Source organism: Pantherophis guttatus, chromosome 7 (genome assembly GCF_059756535.1).
Source record: "Pantherophis guttatus breed Tessera chromosome 7, ASM5975653v1, whole genome shotgun sequence".
NCBI classification, from domain to species: Eukaryota; Metazoa; Chordata; class Lepidosauria; order Squamata; family Colubridae; genus Pantherophis; species Pantherophis guttatus.
Window position 1 is genome coordinate 50,919,462 of NC_142069.1, and position 15,729 is coordinate 50,935,190.

A 15,729-nucleotide genomic window follows, 5' to 3' on the forward strand; every position below is an offset into this window, starting at 1 on the left:
TGAAGGCCAGGCAAGGAATAATGGATGGAAACTGATTAAGGAGAAATTCAACCTAGAAATAAGGAGAAACTTTCTGACAGTGAGAACAATCAACCAATGGAACAGCTTGCCTTTGGAAGTTGTGGGAGCTTCATCACTGGAGGCTTTCAAGAAGAGATTGGACTACCATTTGTCAGAAATGGTGTAGGGTCTCCTGCTTGGGCAGAGGGTTGTACTAGATGACCTACAAGGTCCCTTCTGTTAATCTGAAGCAGTACAGTGCAATATTTATTTATTTATTTATTTATTATATTTCTATACCGCCTTTCTCCCGTAGGACTCAAGGCGGTGTACAGTCAAGAAAAATATAGACACACAAACATCATAAAATTGCTAATTAAAATTATTACTTAGTTTGGTCAATTAAATAAAACCCAGAATTAGATAACATTTAAAAAATCATTTGCATGTTTGTATGTTTAGCCCTGCCTGTTGGAACATCAGGGTCTTGAGGGTACAGCGGAAAGCACGGAGATCAGGGATATTCTGTATCTCCGGGGGCAGTTCATTCCAAAGGGTTGGAGCCCCCACAGAGAAGGCCCTCCCCCTGGGAGTCGCCAGTCGACATAATTTGACTGACGGTACCCTGAGTAGTCCCTCCCTGTGAGAACGAACTGGTCGGTGGGAGGCTATTGGTGGCAAAAGACGGTCTCGTAGGTACCCAGGTCCTAAGCCATGGAGTGCTTTAAAGGTGATAACTAACACCTTGAATCGCACCCGGAAGACCACCGGGAGCCAGTGCAGCTCGCGTAGGAGAGGTGTTACATGGGCGTAACGAGCTGCTCCCATAATCACCCGCGCGGCTACGTTCTGGACCAGTTGGAGCCTCCGGGTGCTTTTCAAGGGGAGCCCCATGTAGAGAGCATTACAGTAGTCCATACGGGAGGTAACTAGGGCATGAGTGACCATGCGCAAGGCGTCCCGATCCAGAAAGGGATGCAACTGGCGGATCAGGCGAACCTGATAAAAGGCACCCCTGGCCACGGCCGTCAAATGATCTTCTAAAGATAACCGTGAATCCAGGAGGACACCCAAGTTGCGGGCCCTCTCTGTGGGGAGCAAGATCTCATCCCCTATTGTCAGTGATGGTACCAGCTGACTATACCGGGACGCCAGAAGCCACAGCCACTCGGTCTTGGAGGGGTTGAGTCTGAGCTTGTTTCTCCCCATCCAGATCCGCACGGCCTCCAGGCAATGGGACATCACAGCAAGGGCATCATTGGGGTGGTCTGGGGTGGAGATGTATAGTTGTGTGTCATCAGCATACTGATGAACACTCACCCCAAAACCACGGATGATCTCACCTAGCGGTTTTACATAAATGTTGAACAGAAGGGGTGAGAGGACTGACCCTTGCGGCACCCCACAAATAAGGTGCCTCGAGGTCGACCTCTGCCCCCCTCCCAACACAAACTGCGAACGGTCAGAGAGGAAGGAGGAGAACCACCGAAGCACGGTGCCCCCTATTCCTAACCTCTCCAGCCGGTGCAGTAAGATACCATGGTCGATGGTATCAAAAGCCGCTGAGAGATCCAATAGGACCAGGATAGAGGAGCAACCTCTGTCCCGAGCCCTCCAGAGATCATCCACCAATGCGACCAATGCCGTTTCTGTGCTGTATCGTGACCTGAAGCCTGACTGGAACGGATCCAGATAGACAACTTCATCCAGGTATCGGGGTAGTTGTCGCGCCACCACACTCTCAACAACCTTCGCAACAAAGCGAAGATTGGAGACTGGACGATAATTTGATAATATAGCCGGGTCCAGGGAAGGCTTCTTGAGGAGGGGCTTCACAACCGCCTCTTTCAAGGCGGCGGGAAAGACACCCTCACTCAGAGAAGCATTTATAATCCCCTGGAGCCAGCCTCGTGTAACCTCCCGGGAGGCCAGTACCAACCAGGAGGGACACGGGTCCAATAAACATGTGGCAGCGTTAAGCTTGCCCAGAATCCTGTCCACGTCCTCAGGAGCCACAGAGTCAAACTCTTCCCAGATAACGCTCTCAAGACCTGCCCCCGTCTCCTCCCCTGGATCTACCCAATCGGAGTCCAGGCCTTCCCGAATCTGAGCGACTTTATCATGCAGGAATTGTACAAAATCCTCAGCTCGACCCTTTAAGGGATCTTCCCGTACCCCCACCTGAAGTAGGGAGCGGGTCACTCTAAACAGCGCAGCTGGGTGGTTCTCTGCAGATGCAATAAGAGCGGAGAAGTAGCTACACTTCGCCGCTCTTATCGCCACTAGGTAGGTCTTAATATAAGATCTCACCTGTGTTCGGTCAGATTCAGATCGGCTTGTCCTCCAATCACTCTCCAGGCGTCTTTTCCGACGCTTCATCTCTCTCAGCTCCTCGGAAAACCAAGGAGCTAGACGAGATCGGCATCGGGTCAGAGGCCGCAAAGGCACGACGCGGTCCAAGGCCCCAGTAGCCGCCCTGTCCCAGGCGACCACCAGGTCCTCAGTCGAGTCGTGAGCCAGAGTCTCAGGAAATGGCCCAAGCTCCATCAGGAACCTTTCGGGGTCCATCAGGCGCCTGGGACGGAACCATTTGGCTGGTTCCGTCTCCCTGCGGTGGGTAGAAGTGACTTGAAAGTCCATGTGAAGGAGAGAATGATCAGACCATGACAAGGGCTTGATGTCTATATCCCCTATTCTTAGATCATTCAGCCACTGATCAGAGACAAAAATCAAGTCCAGAGTGTGATTCCCCAAGTGGGTGGGGCCTTGAACTACCTGGGTCAGGCCCATGGCCGACATGGAAGCCATGAACTCCCGAGCCGTCTCCGACATCTCACCAGCAGATGGCAGGTTAAAATCCCCCATAACAATAAGTCTGGGGGTTTCCACCGCCACCCCGGCTATAATGTCGAGCAGCTCAGGCAGGACCGCTGTTACGTGGCAGGGAGCCAGGTACGCAATCAGTAGGCCCATCTGAATCCCCTGACCCCACTTCACAAGGAGGGACTCACATCCGGCTATCTGAGGAACAGTGGCCTCCCTCGGGCAAAGACTTTCTCTAATGATTGCTGCCATTCCCCCACCCCAATACAATACAATAACCAAAGCACTGAAATGGAAAAATGGCAAGTGGTGTTGAACAAAATAGCAAGAGAAACAAAGTCAGGCTAGGCCTCAAGGGAAAAAAACCCAAAGACTCCCAAAAGCTCTACTGGCATAAAATGTTTGATACCAACCTCTTTCATCCCCAAGCTCCTTTTTCTACTTTTTCCTTTTGCATAAGAATGAGAATTTCTGTTATGCAGGATCTGGCATCCACTTTAGGCACTTTAGAAGCATATTCTGAATGAATAATAGCTATTATTGGTCTACAGTGCCTGTGCAGGTAATAGATATAAATATTGAAATTTAATGCAGGTACAGTCTTGTTTTTCAGCTATCACCATTGCACTATAATTTGAACAGTTAAATGACGTATTGGAAGCCATTGTTTTAACCAAATATTACCTTTAGCCAAACAAACAGAATTTTCTCCTCCTTTTGTTTTTATATATGTAATAGGGAACATCTATGTCTCTGATGCCTATATACTTGCAATAGCAGTATATAATTGGAGGGAAGGCTTGAATATTTGGTAAACAATCATTGCTTTAATCTTTTAAATGTTGAAAAATGGGATCTTGTTTATTGGTACCATTCACATATTTTCTTCTACAACAAGAAGTATGTGTTCCAAAGGGGCACAGTCCATAAGTTCATAAATGGGGTAACTTAATAAACATTGATTAAGCCTTGTGATGCTATGGTAATTTTTCCAGCCAGATTTATGACTGAGAGTTATAGTTAAAGCATATCTGTAGAACACAAGAGAAGGTGATATTAGGAGAGCATGAAATATATGTGCTTTTCATATCTCTAGAAAAGCATATATGTTACATGAAACAAGATATTTAGGTTAATTATTCTAGCTTCGTTAGCAGCAAATTATTAAAATGGGTTGTGTAAGAAAAGTCAGGTCAGAAGAAAATAGTTGAGTAATAATCTATCAAAATTATATAGTCTCTTAAGAATGTTTATTTCTATATAACTTGATAAACTAAAATATATATTTCTGATAGTATGACTCTCTGCAATAGAAAGTAATCCAAAATACCAAGAGCAAGTGTTAATCAACCTAGCAAACACACCACTGGAGAGTTACATTGACATTGGTGGTTCCTACTTAATCTTACAGGTTTGCTTGCCTGCCACATGCCAACAAGACACGGATGCTCAAAATGATCATTGATCAATAGTTTGAAATTGCAGCACTTGAACTCTAACCTTCAATTTTGCTGTATTGTAGCAGATCTTGAAACACCAGCTGTTGTAGAGTGATTCATTCTGAGTTTCGATCAGCAATTCCCAGCTGAAGAATAATAGACATATTTTTTCAGTTACTGATAGTTCCAGGAAGAATATACTAATCCAATATGCAAACAGCCTTTTGCACACCATTGAATTTGGACTTATCTTGATTGCCTTGATTAGGTGACAGTATAGACCTCTTTTTTCTATCACTTTCAAAGTCCATACCTTCAAGGATCCATAATTTGATTTGAGCTACATTATAGGTTGTTTATGGCTCCATGCAATTTGCAAACTCAGCTATTCTAGCTTAGTAGACATATGAACCCATCCATTCTGTAGGCTTCTTACTCCCTCTCTTGCAGCCACCTCAGTCCCTTCCTATAATTGTCATAGGTTCCTCTGACCCTTATGGCTGAAGATTGATAGTTTTGAACAGAAGAGAATTATAGGTAGATCATAGTTAAAAAGCAGAACAAACATTCAAAAGCTCCTCATGCTCAGCCAACATAGATTATATATTTGTGATCTTTGGTTCTAAAGTAGCAAGAAATTCCATAATTTCTGCCTGAGATATTTTTGTTTTCCCACTCTTCCTAACATGTATGACTTGTATACATGTTTTGAGTGGCCTTGATTTTATTATTACTTGTGACCTGGATTTTGTTACATTGCTCAGAATGTGCCTCTTTTGATTTGATTTTGTTATTTGTTACTAATGAAGTGACTATGCATATTTTAGACAACATTATCTATTATTATTATTATTATTATTATTATTATTATTATTATTATTATTATTAAATCTTTATTGAGATTCACAGCCTTTGAGGCTGGTTAATAGCTCAGCAGCTCGAGTCCTAACCAAAGACGTAGGAACTGTTAAGGTATCGTTGGAGGATGTAAGCTCCGAGTAAGGTGGTTTTGTTGTTGTTGTTGTTGTTGTTGTTGTTATTATTATTACAGTATACACAGCAAATGAGATGACCATGCTGGATTTCGTATCCCAAATCACTAGTTGAATACTTCCCAAACGTTTAGGACTGCGTGATGTATCGGCGGATCTTGTCAGCGCCAATTGTTTTTAAGTGCTTGCCTAGTCTTTAGGCACAGCACCCAATGTGCCGAGTACCACTGGAACCACCTGCACTGGTTTATGCAAGAGTCTCTGCAGTTTGATTCTCAAGTTCTGATGTCTGGTGACTTTTTCAAGTTGTTTCTCGTCGATTCTGCTGTCACCAGGTATGGCAATGTCGGACACAATATTGTGTCCCAAAACTTTGTCAGTCTGTATTCGGAAGTCCCACAGTAGTTTTGCATGCTCATTTTCAACCACTTTTCCAGGCTTATGATCCCACCAGTTCTTTGCTACAGGCAGATGGTAGTTGTGACACAAGTTCCAATGGACCATCTGAGCGACTGTGTTATGGCATTGTTTGTAGTCAGTCTGAGCTATTGTCTTGCAACCATTCAGTATATGATCAATGGTTTCATCCGCTTCTTTGCAGAGTCTGCATTTGGGGTCATCAGCAGATTTTTCTATTCTGACTTTGATTACATTCGTTCTGATGGCTTGTTCGTGGGCTGCAAGAATCAAGCCTTCTATCTCTTTCTTCAGTGTTCCATTGGTCAGCCATAACCAGGTCTTTTCCTTATCTACTTTTCCCTGGATCTTCCCAAGGAACTGTCCATGCAGTGCTTTGTTACACCAGCTGTCAGCCCGAGTTTGCATCGCTGTTTTCCTATATTGATCAGTAGTTTGCTGCACTTTGAGCAGCTTCCTCTTGTTGACCTCCAGCAGAGCTGGTTCAACACTGTCTTTCACATAATCTGCCAGAGCATGCTTCTCTTCTTTGACTGTCTGCTTCACTTGCAGAAGTCCTCTGCCACCTGCTTTTCTGGGCAAATATAGCCTGTTGACGTCACTACACGGGTGCAGTGCATAGTGTATGGTCATCAGTTTTCTTGTTTTCCTATCCAGGCTGTCCAGCTCTGCCTGTGTCCAGTTTACGATCCCAGCAGTATATCTGATGACGGGTATGGCCCAGGTATTTATAGCCTTGATAGTGTTACCGCCATTCAGTTTGCTTTTTAGAAGTTTCCTGACCTTTTGTGTGTATTCTTTGCTGACCACATTTTTCACTTGCCCGTGCTTGATATTGTCCAGCTGCAGTATGCCCAGGTATTTGTAAGTTTCAGGTTGGTGGCACTTGATGGTTTGTCCATTGGGCATTTCAATTCCATCACTTTCCATGATCTTCCCTTTCTTCAGTGCCACTGTGGTGCATTTGTCCAGGCCGAACTCCATGCTGATGTCAGTGCTGAATATTTGAACTGTATTAGTCAGTGACTGGATTTCAATTTCTGATTTTCCGTATAACTTCAGGTCATCCATGTACAGCAGGTGAGAGATTTTCTGTTAATTTTTAGCAGTTTGATAACCCAGATTAGTTTTCTGTAAAATTGTTGACAGAGGGGTCATGGCAATGATGAACAGCAGAGGGTGACAAAGAATCACCCTGGAAAAGCCCTCTTTTGATGTTGACCAGTCCGTAGCTTTCACTTCCAATAAACAGTTCTGTTTTCCAGTACTTCATCGCATTTGCAATGAAAGTACCAGTGCACTTGCATATTTCCAATGACATCCAGGCACTTGATGATCCAGCTGTGTGGTAGTGAGTAGAATGCTTTCTTGTACTCAATCCAAGTTGTATGCAGATTTCTTTTTCGGCTTTTGCAGTTCTCTAACATCATTTTGTCGATCAGGAACTGATTTTTCATGCCTCTGCTCCCTCGTTTGTTTCCTTTCTGCTCTACTGGCAAGATGTTATTTGCTTCTAGGTAGTCCTGGATCCTGTCAGCTATAATGCCAGTCAGCAGCTTGAACATGGTTGGCAGACACATTATTGGCCTGTAATTTGCAGGTGTTGCCCCTTTTGCTGGATCCTTCTGTATCAAGTAGGTTTTCCCATCTGTTAACCATTCACTGATGTTTCCTGTTTGCAGCATCTCATTGAATTGTTCGGCCATTTTTCCATGCAGGCTGGTCAGGTATTTGAGCCAAAAGCCATGCAGTTGATCATTGCCCGGCGATGTCCAGTTCTTGACTTTTTTCACTCTGTTGCTTATCATTTCAGTAGTTATTTTCAGTTGGTCCATTTTGTTCTAGGAGAATTTCATCTCAAAATCTCTGATCCACCCAGCATTTTTGTCGTAACATTTCTCAGTCTCCCACAGGTCTTTCCAAAACTGAGTAGTTGCCATTTTCTCAGGTTTTTCAATTTTTGTATCCCCCATCTGATTCAGACTCTGATAGAACCATCTTTGGTCTGATTGGAACAATTGATTTTGTTTGTACTGGATGACTCTGGCTTCATATCTTTCAATTTTTCTTGCTGTTGCTGTTATCTGCTGGTTCACAATTTCCAATGCTTCATCATTTCTTCTTGTGCTGAGCCAGTATTTTTTTATCAGGTGTTTCTTGATCTTGCTGTTCTTCAGCTTTTTCTTCTGCAAATTCTTCAGGTTGCTTGCATCTGCTCGCAGGCTCTTGATTTTCAATTCCAACCTAATTTTCCATTGCGGTTTTCCAGTCAATTTTCTAGGGGCCTGCAGCTGTTGAATCCCCAGTTCTTTTGTTACTGTGGCTGCTGTACTGTAGGCAAGCTGATTTGTTTGTTCAATTGATGTTATCTGGACTGCTGCAAGTGCATAGTTTGCATCTATCAGCAATGGCACCAAATGTTTTCTGGGGACAGTCTTTAATGTTGGAAGCCTTCTTTCTGCATTTATTGCAGCATGTGCCAAGATTTTAGCTTTCAGTTCTTGCTGTCTGGCATTGAGTACTCCTGGTTTCAATGATGACTTCAGGCCCTTGCTGATCCTGTTCTTGCAAAATATCTGCATTGTTTTCAAATTCAGGCTGTTCAGTTGCTCCAGATGTTGAAGTATTTTCTGCTGCCACTCCAGCAGTCTGCTGTTCAGCAGTCTGTGTTCCCATTTCACAATTTTTCTGCATTTCTTCAAGTTCAACTTCACTGAGCACTTTGTTCCAAGTGATGAATCATCACTGATCGACTAATCATAATTCAGTTATCCTTGAGTCTGGGTATTCTTGTTTCCATAATTGGTACATCTTTTTTTGGTAGCCTCATTTTTCTGGTTCTGCTTTGTAGTAGCATTTCATTACATTGCAGTTCTCTGACATGGTGTATTTCTGCTGCTTCTGAGATTGTTCATTTCCAGTCGCTCTGCAGGTCCATACCCTGGTTGCTCAACTATGGGACCTGCAGCCTGTAGCCCACTTGTTGACGGATGTCCAGGTTCCCCAACACCTGACACAGTCCTTGTTAACCCGGGCGACGACTGAGCCGGTATAGGCTTCGTTCAGTTATGTTTCACCATGATTCATTGCATGGGTTGTTGGGTGCACTCAGTTCTGTTCCTCAGCCGAGACCTCTCTGACATGCTGGTAGTTTACACTACTGCCAGCACAGCTCTCAGCTTCATTGGAGCAGTTAAGCCACCCGCCATGTCAAGGCGGCACCCGTATTATTATTATTATTATTTATTGGTTAATCTTTAGTGAGATTCACAGCCTTTGAGGCTGGTTAATAGCTCAGCAGCTCGAGTCCTAACCAAGGACCTAGGAACTGTTAAGGTATCGTCGGAGGATGTAAGCTGTTCCGAGTAAGGTGGTTTTTTGTAGAGTCAAAATGTTCAAGTCCGGCAAATTTAGAATTTCTAAATAGCGGGGTAGCCCTTTGGGTATTGCTCCGAGGGCTCCAATTACAATCGGGACAACACACGATTTCTTTTTCCACAGTCGCTCAACTTCAATTTGTAAGTCCCGGTACTTTGTGATTTTTTCTTGCTGCTTATCTTCAATTCGTGCATCACCAGGTATTGCAATGTCAATGAACCATACTTTTTTCTTTTCAACTATTGTTATGTCAGGTGTGTTGTGGACCAAGTGCCTGTCAGTCTGAATCCTAAAGTCCCACAAGATCTTGAGTTTCTCATTCTCTAAAACTTTCTCAACCTGATGTTCCCAGTGGTTTTTGCTGTACTCAAATCCAAACTTCTGGCACAATTTCCAGTGAATGATTTTAGCAACACGGTCATGGCGTTGTAGGTAGTCAGTTTGTGAAATTTTGCTGCACCCACTGATCAGGTGGTCAACTGTCTCCTCTTTTTCATTGCAGAGGCGGCATTTGCTGTTGGTGGTAACATGTTGAATTTTTGCCTTCATACACTTTGTGGCTAGGGCTTGTTCTTGAGCTGCCAAAATAAAGCTTTCTGTTTCTTTTTTCAGTACTCCTGATCTTAACCAGTTCCAAGTTAGTTTCTGGTCAGCTTTGCCTTCAATACTTTTCAAGTATTGGCCATGCAGAGCTTTGTGTTTCCAATTTTCAGCTCGCTGCTCAATTACTTCTTTCTTATATTCTGCTTTTGTTTTAGTTGTCTTTAAAAGGCCTCCTTTATTTACTTCCTTAATCATTGGTTCTTCACTTTTCTGGATGTAACCATTCAAGCTGCATTTTTCTTCTTCCACAGTCTGCTTTACTTGTAGGAGTCCTCGACCACCCTCTGCTCTTGGTAAATATAATCGGTCAACATCACTTTTAGGGTGCAAGGCATGATTCATTGTCATAAGCTTCCTTGTTTTTCTGTCTAAATTGTCTAACTCCATCTGGGTCCAGTCAATTATTCCTGCAGAGTATCTAATCACAGGTATAGCCCAGGTATTTATGGCTTTTATGATGTTTCCTCCACTTAATTATTATTAATAATAATTTATTATTATTATTATTATTATTATTATTATTATTATTATTATTATTATTATTATTATTATTATTATTATTTACTAATGAAGTGACTGTGCATAATTTAGACAACACTATACTTATTTTTCTTGTTTTTCTTTTTCTGTCTTTGCCTTTCTCATTGATGGCCAAATCTAGTATTCAGATAAAGTGCATTTTTCAGACTCCTTGAGCATGTCCTAAATAGTCATCGGTACATTTTTCTTCATCCCAAAATTTTATTTAGTGGGTAAAAATATGATTTTATAAGTAGCAGTCTATTGAAACTCAATGTTCACTTTATTCAGTACATTACATACATCCTTGTTTGGTGTTATGTAAGCAAGATACCATATTAATAAGATTGCTACAATATATTAAAAGATTTTTTGCAACTCAACCATTTTTTCCAGAGAAAGAGGAATTATGGAGATTGCAATACATGGTAGGCTGAGCAAAAATAGAAGAGAACTTGTTAATAATGCCAACCACAGAGGCCACTAGCTTTTTCTTATCCTCTTTACAGTTTCACAATGCTGACTGCTTTAATAGAAGACAGTGTGTAATGTCATTGCTGTAATATCAATTCTTAGAAAACTCATATTTTAAGAACAGGGAAACTCTTCACTTTCTAATAAGATTATACTTATAGCCTTTCATGTTGAATACCTGAACTGACGTGCAATAATTTTCCAAAGGTATTAAAGAAATGGAAAAGATGCATATGATAACAGAAGCATCTTCTCACTTAGATATTAAAAATTTCTTGTTTAGAGTGCATACAAAATTTTAATACTAAGAATAAAACAGTAAATTAAAACAGAGATGTTAAGACATTTGATAGGAATTCATATTTTCAACAACAATTGGTCTTGCACATTCAGTCATATAATTTTTATTCATTTAAAAAGCTTGACTAGGGGGAAAAAAAATCTTAGAATAGCCTTCATCAATTTTTAGACATAATGCTTTGTTGCTACATGGTGAGATTATTTATTTATTTATTTGTTTGTTTGTTTGTTTTTGGGCTGTATGTGATTACTTATCCTTATTCTTTAGGAAATAATTCAGAAATGTGTGTTTAATATTTATGAGGCTGAGGAAGGAGAAAGATTCTATGTGGAATCTGTAGTTTTTGTTTTCTTGATTCACCACACTGGATCTTTTACTTGTACTATGATTTGATTGTACTACTAAATGTTGCTGAGATCTGAAATAATTGTTTTGTTAAACTGTCACTGTGGTTTTTGAAGGACATGATCAAACAAAAACTTGTTAATATCCAAGTGCAAAACTAGATGTGCCAATTTTGCTTGTGCTGTTCTAACTTTGGGTTTAATTTAATATAAATGTATAGAGACCAAGTTTAAATTGAGGCTACTATATGCAGAATTGAGAAGCTTAAACTATTACTCCATCCCCTTTGTTTGAAGGAAAATGAGAGAACTTCCACTCACAGAGTTTTATTTCTTTATTACTTCATACTCAGTATGTACTGATCATTTACAGCACACATTACTATAACCTGGAAATATAGTGGTTCAATATGTAGCTGCCCTTGAAATTTCTGTAAATAATCCTCTCCTGTATGAGAACTCAGCAGCAGAGTACTGAATATAGAGATCTGGAAGTGAAAACTAGCTTCCTGAATCTAGCTGGCTGAATCTAGAAGCTTTGTTTTTATGTTATTCCTTATCTTCTTTTCGCTCTCTTTTTGTATTAATTGTGTAATCAATTTTAGGAATTTCAATTGCATCTGTTATTACTTCTAGGTTTGTTAACCTGTTAATTCCAGAGATGTGAGGCTCCACTGTGATAACATAGTGGGTAAATTCTGAATCACAGGAGCTCATCAAAGAGAAACAGGATGTGGTATGAAACAATTCATAAGTATCAGATGATCCCCAATGAACTCAGTAGTACTTCCTGAAAACGTTCATCATATTTCAGGCAGTTGAAGTATAACATTTAGAATTTAATTACAAATGTAAATTATATTACAAACAAATATTGTCGCCCACTAGAGAGAAGTAGGAAGGAACCCCACTCAAGTAAAGGAAATAAACATTTAACTTTTGCTTCATTATTTTCTCTGCCTTCTATGCAAATTTGTCACAAATAATAGTAAAACCTGAAAGCCTACCATTCAGTTGCAAAATCAAGAAAAGTTGTCAGTCATCCTGGAACGTCAGCAAATAATCTCAACTACTCTGATATCAAGCGAGACAGATGGAGAAATAATCCTTTAGACATATTGCCTCACATCTCTCCCCTTCTATATTACTGATGCAGAGAAGCCAAATGGGCAGGACTGCTTTTTGCTAATGTATATCCATTGGGAAACAAATCTCAGTGAATAGAAACTATACAAAACACAGCTAAGCGTGATATAAGCATGTTGTTATACTTTTTATGTTGCCCATGATAAAGTCTTAGCAGGTGACAGGATCTGGCTATTTTTGTCTGAGCCCAGATGTTCAGAACCAAGCAAAATCAGAATGGTCAGTCTTTTGATGAGACATTTCCAAGATGTTGTTGGTTACAACTTACAATGTTGTAAATTAGGCTGGGAAGTTGGAAGAACATTTGGAGAAAAAACCAAAACAATGTCACACCAGTTTTACATTGTGGCCAAAAAATATACATATGGGTCCATAAATTGTCAGGAGTTGAGCAAATGAAGGCAAATGGATAAGAACTAATAAGTTTTTCAATGCCCTTGTCTGATATAGAGGAAGTTTTCAAAAACAAGATGATATTTTTTAGATCAGAAAAACTAACTTTTGGAGATGATGGCTGGAATTGGAAGGAAATTGGTTAGTGTCAAGAATGATTGAAGATGCATTGCGTATAAGTATTTTGATATTTTCAATGATTTTTCTGGATTGAGGATTTTTTTTTAACTACTAAGCTTATTTTCGGTCTTATACCAATTTGGGGAACATGAACTTTGACCATTGACAGGAAATTAGGGTTTTACCTTTAACACTTGAGTTATATTTATCATTCCACCATGGTCTGCTGGATTTATGGCTCTTAAAGTACTAGTTAACTAAGACTGAAGGGTAAAAATAATAGACTTTAAATAGTTGGATGACCTATTTTGTTTTTAAATAAATGACAGTGGATGATTATCTTACTGAAAGATTGATAAACGTTCCTCCTTAAACTCATTCACTGAATATTTTGTAACTTCATAATTCTAATGTTTAAAGTGCTTTAGGGAGGTTTCTCCTCAAAGGAAGCCTAAGATATATTAATTAAAAGCATAAATATAATGGAACAGAGGACTGATAGAAATGATACGCAATCAAGCAGACTGATTGGAGGCCAAAGATCCCAGAACTAATCCCTTACCTCTTACATAAAGAAGAATCAAACAGCCAATAATGGAAATGATTCTGTGTGCAATGCTGGAGTGTTGCTATCAGTGGGGCTATCATATGAGAATTAAAATTCCAGACAGCAATTACATGGAAGTAAAGAGATTCCGAAAACTCTGTTGGTCATCTGCCTTTTGTGGTCATCTGTTATTTTTCAAGCTAGACATGCTAGCCCCATCTGTCAGGGCAGATAAGGGATTGACTGAGGTTTACTTATGCTTTTAAAATGCACTTTGCAGTTTGGGTCCTAAGTTTATGAGAAAGTGCTTCCATTATCTGCATCTATCAAAGAAATATTTATCAAGAAATAATAGGTTGCCTTTTATTGGCTGAGCACTGTTGTAGTCAATTAAATTAAACGGTAAATGCAGTTTAATTCTGCGGGCTTCCTGACTAAATTTCTTTCTTTTTCAATTATATCTGCAAGTATATTTCTTTGCCATTATGTAAAATAGTGTTTATCGACTTTGGTAAATATATATGGGTGAACTTCAACTCCCAGAATTCCCCAGCAAGCATGCTGACCAGGGAATTCTGGGAGTTGAAGTCTATCCATATTAAGGTTCCCAAGGCTGAGACACACTGATGTAAATGCTGGGAAAATAAATCTGAAATCTCACTAGAAATAAGCAGAGAATTTTGACAGGATGAACATCTCTAAGCAAGTGACTAGTTTTCAGTATTAAAAGTGAAATAAATTTGATACTAGAATGTTAGGTGTTGGCATACAGAGGAAAAGGGCACCTTTGCACTGCAGTTATGAAATACAGACTTCAAAAGCAAAGGTGAAGTTTACGAACTGAATGCTCAATGATCCATTTCTGCAAAAGAGTAGAAACAACGGGCACCTGAAGTGCAGAAAGTATAGCTGTATTTGCTGTTCTAGTAATGTATAGATTAACATTTTAATTATCTTTTAATCTCCCTGGTGTGCTTGATTAACATTCATTCCTCTGCCTCTCATGTTTTACTGTATTTTTACAAGCAAGGAGTAGTTGAGCATAGAGATCTGTTAAGTTTTTAAAAGGCAAGATCAAAATTCTTGTTTAAAATATGCTATTATCAGAATGCCAGGTGACAGAGCTACTCACCTGAGATGAGTTTGTTTATTTTGACTGGAAATGCTGTCCGTGTGTAGGATCCAAAACAAAGATTATTTAAAATACAGCCATATGTACATCAATAGGTATTCAGTTGGTAGTCACCAGATAAAGTTTTAGGACTATGTTTCTGATGATAAATCTAGAACAAACACACATATTTTAAATATTCTAGGAAATGGATTATAAACCTTTGGGTTGCTTAATTACAATCTCCAAAAGCCACCCATAATGTGGCCATTGACAAAGAATGATGCGAGTTATAGTTCAATAATTGGAGATCCACAGGTCCTTTATCTCAGTTTTAAACAGTAAGAGGCTCTCTAACCACTGTACTATTTTTTAAATTAATTCATTTCCTTCTTGTCTACTAGTTGAAGTTCCTGATTATTAGCTCCTAAACTGTGCTAATGCATTTTCCATAGCTGGGGGCAGTTTGGACATGATTTGAGAGTTCGGGCTGACCATTGTGTTTTTAGGTGGTTTTAGAGGGATCTTTTAAAATGATGGGAAACTTCAATTTTCTTGACTTATCCCTATCATTTGATAATAGAAGTATCTGGGGAATACTGGATCAGAAAAATATACTAAGATTTTAAAGAATACTTTAAAATCAAATGCTTTAAAATCAAATAAGAACTTAGAAAACAGGACTAATAGCACATTTGCAAGTTTGTAATCACGGTTTTATTAACTTTTAAGACAAATGAAAACAATTTTACTCAGCAAAAAAACTAAATCCAAAATATATGGAAAAGAAAAGAAAGCACATGTTCAAACCACTTCCTAGGTAAATTTTAAAAAATTATCATCCTAGGGATATTATTGAAGGAATTCTTATTTCTTATGGATTAACACTTCCTTGTTACTTAGAATTTTAGAGCTTTATTTTGAAAAAAATACAAAAGAAATGGGAGTTTTTATGGAAACAGTTACATCAGTGAACTGATGCTTATCTTTAATCCGAGCTAAAGTCCCAAAGTAGATAGCACCAAGTCAAAAACTATACATAGAAAAATATTATAGTTAAACCTTAATATTTTCAACTATAATCATAAAACATGGAATTTGATCTCTCATGAAGAGCTTTCC

The 15,729-nt window shown here is 39.6% G+C and overlaps 1 pseudogene; it reads right to left on the minus strand.

Annotated features, from left to right (window-relative positions):
• Nucleotides 1–5,384: 5,384 nt before the first annotated feature.
• LOC148112842 (uncharacterized) lies at nt 5,385–7,236 on the minus strand (annotated as a pseudogene).
• Nucleotides 7,237–15,729: the final 8,493 nt, after the last annotated feature.